This window comes from Thalassophryne amazonica, chromosome 12 (genome assembly GCF_902500255.1).
Source record: "Thalassophryne amazonica chromosome 12, fThaAma1.1, whole genome shotgun sequence".
Taxonomy (NCBI): Eukaryota; Metazoa; Chordata; class Actinopteri; order Batrachoidiformes; family Batrachoididae; genus Thalassophryne; species Thalassophryne amazonica.
Window position 1 is genome coordinate 62643178 of NC_047114.1, and position 8297 is coordinate 62651474.

Below are 8297 nucleotides of genomic sequence, written 5' to 3' on the forward strand. Positions count from 1 at the left end.
TCCTTTAACATTTGTTTTTCCTGGCAGTTGTTTGGGTTTGGGTGGTTGTAATTTAAATATATTAGAGTTTCATTCATTCTGCTCTGTTTGTGTCTTCTTTGACTGCTACCTGCGCTGAAAATTTAAAGATGCTCGTGAAGATTGCCAAAGATTGGTAATGGAAAAGCCTGAATGCATGCTTCACTTCTTCTTCTTTGGAGTTTATTGGAGGTTTGCAAATCAACACGGTGTATTACCATCACCAACTGTTGGGTGTGGAGCATTAATGGATTCTCACTTACTCACTCATCTTCAACCACTTGCGGGAACCGGGTTGCGGGATTAACAGATTCTAATGTATGCTATATTAATAATGAATTGTGGAGATGAGGGAGGGGGAAAAAACAGGGGAAATTACACTGAACTACAGCTATTCTCTCGAATAGCCCGTTCAATACATTTCTTTGACCTGAAATCTCGTTTCCTCAGTGGAGGGTGTGTGAGACTCTGCAGGAGCATGGTGCGAGACAAAAACAAACATAGCGGACTCCCTAAAGTTTGATGACACCCAGATGTGAAGAAATTCGACTTTGCCAGCAAAATTAATTGAATTTTGTGAATATTTGTAGTGGCCCAAATGGGCCATCATTTTATAAATTGTACTGGCCCATACTGGCCTGACACTGGGCCAAATCACCGCCGGACCAGCAAGCAAATGGCAATATTGAGCCCTTCAACACGATGTTAGGTGTCAGGGATGTTGTGTGTTGGGGGGGTTTGGCTGGACAAGGTTGGGTTGTTTTGTGTTTATTTTCCTTCCCAGGTGATTTGGGGCTGTTCTCTGAGGAAACTGTGCTGCAGAAGAGTCTCTCTCCTCTGTTACGATGATTGGCTGCACCTGTTGCATTCTCGTGCGGCTCTCTATCAGGACAATCCACGACACCTGTGATGTTCACGTGCAGATCTGAGGACTTCCAGCTGGTACCAATGTAGTGATGAAGAACTACATTTAAACCAGCAGTGAGTTGGATAAGATTGCCGGAGAATACGACCTTGTGACGAACGTGTGGGGACGCTGAGGGCCGTTTCAGAGTCTGACATCGCGCCTGTGAAGGAGGACGAGGGTGAGAGGCAAACGTTGTCAGCACACGACAGAGGTGAATATTCTGAAAAGTTTATCCGTGAATGTAAATTGGCGTTTATACGCAGCTATAAGTAATTATTGGTGGAAATTGTTTGGCGTGCTCCTCACGGCAGTGGCGTGCGGATTAATGATCCTCCACTAGCTGTGAGCAGCAGCCTCTTTGAACTAAGTTTGAAACCAGACCTAAACGTGTAGCTGATAGGTTTGCCTCTAAACAATATTTCGTAGTAATAAGTGTTGAATAATCTCATCTCTGTTCCTCCTTCGCAGAGTACAGTCTGGGAAAGTCACCTGGGGGGGGGGTGTTGGCGGAACTCTTGAGTCCTGAACATTCGGACTCCGACTGTTGAGACGCTGAGAGAGCGCGCCGCCTTTTCACCTCACCAGAACTTTAATTATTTAGTATTTCATGTATAGCACAAAGGGAGAAAAATAAATATTTTCTTTTTGGAACTGCTTCTGATTATTTCATGCTGGGTTCAGTCAGATACTGGACCGCTCCTCAATCCGCGTCTTATCCATAACAAGGGAGGTGTTGTCAGGTGCCATCATCTAAATAAGGCAGTAAAAAGCATAATAAACAAAGTGCGCATGCACGCACACACATAGGCGCATGTGCGCACACACACACACACACACACACACACATTAACCTATAAACTGTCTAAAAATGGTCACAGAAGATACAGAGTATGGAATAACAGTTTTTACTTCAAATCCTAAAAAAACCCAATCAAAACAGTTAAACAGAGTGCTTGCTGCGCCTCAAAAAAGAAAAAAAAAATCTCTGCTTTTAAAATGCATTTAGAGCACTGTGTGCACTGTTCCATCCTGTTGAACCCAAACTTTTTACTTAAAAGGAAAATATACATGCACAAGATGAGAACAGATGTCAGCCATATTTTTCATATTTGTCGAGCCATATTTTTTTGCAGTTTTAAGACTGTCAGCAAATCAGCAGTGCAACAAAGTTTCACCATTTTCATAATACGCATTCCTGTTTAATTATTCTGACAAGTAAAAAGAGCATAGTGCACAGTGAGTGTGCATGTGCATCACGAGGAGGTGCACATGCATATTTTCCCTTTTACTTTGCTGGAGTAGTAATAGCCTAAAGAGTAGTCATTCACATATATGAGCAGCACGGTGGCTTAGTGGTTAGCAGTGTTGCCTCACAGCAAGAAGATCACGGGATAGAATCCCACCTGTGGCCTTTCTGTGTGGAGTTTGCATGTTCTCCCCGTGTTTGCGTGGGTTTCTCATACATTTAAAGACATGCAGGTTAGGTGAATTGGAAACTTTATAACTGTCCAGGTCTCTCTTGCAAAAGAGATCTCAATGGGACTAATCTGGTTAAATAAAGATTAAATTAAATCCTTTATTAGGAAAATTTTTGGAATTAATTTTCAAAACCTTTATTTTGATTAACACTGTTACATTCGTACTTCCACGATGACACAGCTCACTGATGTTACTGGTAGCAAAGTTAAACATCAGATAGTTCATGTTGCTTGAACCGTTTCACAATAAAACATTCAATGCCAGCACCCTAGCAAATACTTTTACTGTGAAAGGCATGCTATCAGTGTTCCTTGCGACTGAGTTTGACTTGACAACACTGACATTAAAAAGGTTGAATCTTTGAATATCTTTGCAGCTTTACTTAACTAACAACACTAATGTGATCGTGACTACATGCCATCTGCTAATCCTCTGTAATACTAGCATGATGTTTGCTATACACTGACCACAGCTGTAATGCTAGCGTGATGTCTGCTATGTTTTAGCCCTCAGGCGCAGCACAGCAATGGACTTTTCTGCATACAAATAATCACAACTTCTTGTATTTTTTATGTTATTGCAGATCAGTGCCTGAGCTAATGACCCCTTTTCTCCATATGATGGGCCCTTCTCACACGTCAATGGGCCTATGTAAAGTGGAATAGAATAAAATTTGTTGTTGCTTGTTGTTTCTATTGCTCTTCTGTTTTGTCTGTTTGTAAACAAACTTTTGTACAATTTGTAAAAACCTTGTGCCTGTTAGAATGGCCTATGCAGTGCAGTCTGGTCTGCTTGAGGTTTCTTCCTCATTATAACCAGAGGGAGTTTTTCCTGACCACTGTCACCTGTGTGCTTGCTCTAGGAGTTGGTAACATTAGACCTTACTCATATGAAGCACCTTGAGGCAGTTTTGTTGTAATTTGGTGCTATACAAATAAAATAAATTGAACTGAATTGAAAATAAATCATTCAAGACTTGTAATTTTTTTTATCTCTTGTAAGAGACACGAGTTTAGCCAATTAAAGTTAAACTTAATATGATGCAAATTTCATATTTCATCATTTTATGTTACATTTCATGTCATAAATAATGCTTAAAAGGTCAAAAACACATTAATACTAGATGGATGCATCATTTGTTCCAGTGTTCAAAACATATGTATACAGTAGCTGAGGCAGGCAGAGAGCTCAACTCTGTCAGGCACGGGAAAGCCATGAGATAAACTGCAAATATAAACTTTCTTTTTTCATTAAATGTTTATGAAACAGATTACATCTCATGCCATTCACACTGGATGAATTTACTGTGTAGCAAGTTGGTTTTTTTTTAAGTCACCCGACATGTCAAGCCAGACTGCCTTGAATATTTTGTCAATTCTAAGTGTTTGATTTTGCACATGTGACACAATCTCATAAAATCTCACTCTGTATAGATGTGAAACTATTGTAGGCACAGTCATCACTCAGGAACTGTCCCATCTTGGAAATCATACACCAATTCACATAAAACACCAACTTTTCCTAATTAGCTGGTCATGTTGTCTATATAAATTCACATGCAGCAGTCTGATCTCATATGAGGACAGTGATTCAACACAAATGTGGATCCTTTGGCTTTTAGGTTCATATTTTGAACCAAAGTTTCTGAGTGGAATAATGGCACTGCATTGTTTCAACTGGTTGGCTCACTACTGCATGAGCACCTCCTACACAGAGCAGACTGACCGCACCTCCTGCAGAGAACAAGAGACGAAGGGACGGAAGCAGCGCAACTCTCTGAAATGTTGGTGACTTATGGAAACAACAACAAAATCCTGTAAAAGACGAGATGCTGAGGCCAGCTAAATGACCATGTTCATAGTTATATATTGAATGAAAAGTCAATATTAGTAATTATCACAACAAGCAAATCTGTGAAGTTCTGTGCACCATCCTTAGATCTCTAAACAAAAATCCAGCAAAATTTGATAGTTAGTTAGATGACCTAAAAACTGGGATGTGAACCACCAACCCATACATTGTCAAAAGAGCACTCTACCACTGAGATACAGAATCATGTCATGCAGGAAAATAGTGTATGTCCCATTGTATCTTTCTACAGACGGAACAATGTTTCAGATTTACATTTACAAACACATTTAAAAACACTGTACTGCCTGAAAGCCAAAGGTTTGGGGGGAAAAACTCGCTCCAGCAGTCCACTTGCGGCAGCATTAACTCTGGTGTAACATATGTGACATAATTCTGCCTAGTCAAAACTCTAATTCAAGATATCTATAATTAGATTTTGACAAGGCAGAATGAGAATTAAAGATATCTGCAATATCAGATGTCGCTATCTAAATTTATTTCAAGTTATCAATAACTTGATAATAGATATCTACAATTACATTTGACTATAATTCCAGTTTGAGATAACTACACCATTCTGACAAGCTGAAACATAGTTTAAGATATCTAAAATGGGTGATGCCGATATGTTAAATGGAGGGGAATTAAAACAACTTGAACTTGAATTACGACTATTCAGAATTAATTTGTTGATATCGCAAACTGGAATAATAGATATCTACAATTCAGTTGCAGACATCTGCAATAAGGATATCTAATGAGAAACCCCATACAGATGAATGGCAAAAAAAAGTTTGAATCGTACTAGTTAAAACTGAATTAAAAATCTAATTGCAGATATCTTGAATTAGATTGGTGACTATGCAAAATGACAATGCAGCTATCAGTAACAAGAATCTAGTCTAGATAATAAATGTTGATTTGGCATACTGTCTGCATAGGTTGCTGTACACTCGGTTCTTGTGCTGATACAGGTTAAGGTGCACTGACACTTGCACGACTTTGATCCGCGCAATTGCATGCACTTCACTGTGACGATCTCACCCGCTGTGTTCTCAGCTGGATGCTTTGCTTTGTTCCATTGGACACTGCGTTTTGTTGTGGCTTTATCATTTTCTCTGAGTTGGCTGTTGAAAACGCCTCTAATAGCTTCTGGAATCACAGAGTTTCATCTGCCGCTTTTTTCCCCTCTCTCTCTCGTGCGCTTAATGAGGTGGAGAACGCAATGGAACCATCTAAAAGGTAATTATTTGTAATGTTTATATTGTAATAGCTTGGTAAAACAGTTGCATGTTCATTCCTTCTTATGAGTAGCTGTAAAAGTATGTTTATGATAGATTTAACATCTCCTTATAATCGTTCAGATGAGCTGCGCTGTGATGCGGTGCGTTGATGCAATCATTCGCACTCACACGCAGTGTTTTTAATTGTTTGCGCAATGTTCACGTGAAGTTCACGTATTTAATGCGTGATGGAGGTTGTGAACATTTCAAAATTTTCTTTGCACACGTGCACGATCTGCTCTCTGTCAGCCTGATTCCGTCAGATCTCAGAAGCTAAGCAGTGCGGGACCTGATTAGTACTTGGATGGGAGACCTCTTTGGAACACCAACGGCTGTGTGTGTTTCTCCAGGTAACACTGGACTTGCGTCAGGAAGGGCATCCGGCGTAAAACTTGTGCCAAATATCAATGGATCTGGTTGTATCCACGGTGGCGACCCCGAACACAAAACGGGAGCAGCCGAATGGACAACTTGCACGAAGCCGTGCACAGTTTACGAGTTTGAGACGAGTTTACTGTCCTGCACGGCAGAGTGTGTGCAAGTGGCCGGATCAAAGTCGCACAAGTGTCAGGGCACCTTTAGGGTACATTTACATTTGCAGTTATGTTTAGGGTAAGAACGACTGCATCAGTGGGACACCAGAACAATGGCACTTGCTGATGTGTCCAGCAAGTTAAAAGTTCTGAAAGAAGAGCCATATGCGATACATACAGGTTTGGACAACTTGAGAAGGGTAACAAATGTTTTACAGTTAAGGAGATAAAGCACTTTAGCACTAAAACATTTTTTTTGTTTTTATTTTATTGACTTCTGCAACAAATATTCTGGCAATTTCAGTCAATGTGGTGGCGTCACAGTGGGGGGACAAGTGTAACCCTTACCATCAAATGGAGGTTGCACCTTCAGTCAGCCCATTTTAGAGCAGCTTTTACCCAGAAATAACAAAAAGACGTCACAAAAGACAAGTTGGACACTTAAATTTAGATTCAATCCTGCCGTGGGGATGGGGGACCTGTTGCCTGGAATCACATCGATGACCACAAAGACTCGAGCCAGAAAAAGTTTACATTTGCTGACACAAGCCAAAAATAGCTTTGGACCTTTGTTAAGAATTGAAAACAGTTGGTATTACTGGGTTTTACTTCAAGTAGGTTGGAGATAGCTTTGCCTCTGTTTTAAGAAAGAAAAACCCCCAAGCTACAATTTCGTACCTTTGCAAAAAGTGCCTTAACATGAACAAAACGGTGAATAAAAAGTTAATTAGTATTATCATTATTATTAATATAGTTGTTATATGTTAACGACTAAGGGTTGGGGAGGGATACCAGCACTACATGCAGCAATATAAGTCAAACTCAGGGTGATAAATATGCTAATGTTCAGCAACATTAAAATGAACAAAGAAGTCTTTTTTCCACCATTAATTCTGAAATAACACTGAGGGCCGAAGAGACGACGATCCAACACCCCGCTTTTCCCATCGCCGCCACTCAATACAACTTAAACGGTGCGCTCCAAACTTTACGTTAAAAAAAAAAAAACATTACCAACACCATTCCGAAACACCCATGTTACCACACACATGTTTACTATTACTGTCTATTTTTAAACAAGTTTACCTGGACTCAACAACGTGGCATCCAACAGAAAAGAGAGAAAAACAAAGTTGGGGATTGGATCCTTCCCCGCAGTCCGGACACTGTGGGCTTGGTGAAGGTGAGGAAACACCAAATCGCTTCGCTGTCTGGGCTCCTCTTTATCTTCGTCACCAAACTGAAAATATATCTTTTACACGAACCATAACGCCGATTTTACTCTGTTTTCGTACGACTGCTAAAATAGTACCATTTCATTTTCCTAGTAGACATTTTAACAGCCTCCACATTGTCGGTTCCACTGGAGTAACACTCCGCGGTACAGCCTGCGGGAGGACACGGACCCTAACTACAATCATACGAAGAAACCAAACGAAACAGCTTTCCACAGTCACTGAACGAATGCGGAGAATGCATTCATCTTTACGTACTGTTAAAGGTTTGTAGCTGCGACAGAAAGAATAAATGATCCAAGTACCAAATCGCGGGGAACTATATCGACTAGCGGATGAGCACACTTCAACAGTGAGCCCGGCCAAGATGTAATGATAATGTCTGTGGGAGGACCAATGGGATACGAAGAGAATTTGATTGGCATGTGAGGCGCCCAAATATATGCCAGCATCAACCTTTTAGGGCAGCCTCGTTTCGCCTAAAGGTTACTAGCATTTTGATTTAATTCCCCGAGCAACATACACATTTGTGCGTGTCGCAAAGAGATTTCACCAGATTTACTTATGTGAGATTACAGTTGATTAAAAGTGACTTTTTATGGGTATTAGCAAATATACCACATTATAAAGTGTCATTGGCTAATGTTTGTAAAAGTACGGGTTTAATGTTAAAGTATGACGGCATTTGCAACTAGAGTCCAAAATGTGTATCATATTATTTTGTGTGTGTGTGTACATATATACATAAACCCACACTAAAAAGTGAAAGGCACACTTAAATTTGATGCATACATTTTTTTATTTTACATATATATATATCTATATATATATATATATATATATATATATATATATATATATATATGTATGTATGTATGTATATACAGTTGAGCTCAAACGTTTACATACCCTGGCGGAATTTTTGTTTTTTGGGCCATTTTTCAGAGAATATGAATGATAACACAAAAACTTTTTTTCACTCAAGGTTAGT

At 39.7% G+C, this 8297-nt stretch overlaps 1 protein-coding gene across 5 annotated transcripts in view; it reads right to left on the reverse strand.

The window, feature by feature from the left end:
• The window catches only part of tcf3a (transcription factor 3a), a 110478-nt gene extending 102899 nt beyond the window's left edge, over positions 1–7579 (reverse strand). For 2 of the 5 annotated variants that reach the window (XM_034183310.1, XM_034183309.1), the window contains exon 1: positions 7158–7578. The gene's annotated coding sequence lies outside the window, so the exon portion shown is untranslated. Of the gene's footprint in view, positions 1–7157 lie in introns of all 5 variants that reach the window. The other 3 variants (XM_034183313.1, XM_034183314.1, XM_034183312.1) reach the window with 3 other exon arrangements.
• Between the last annotated feature and the right edge of the window lie 718 nt (positions 7580–8297).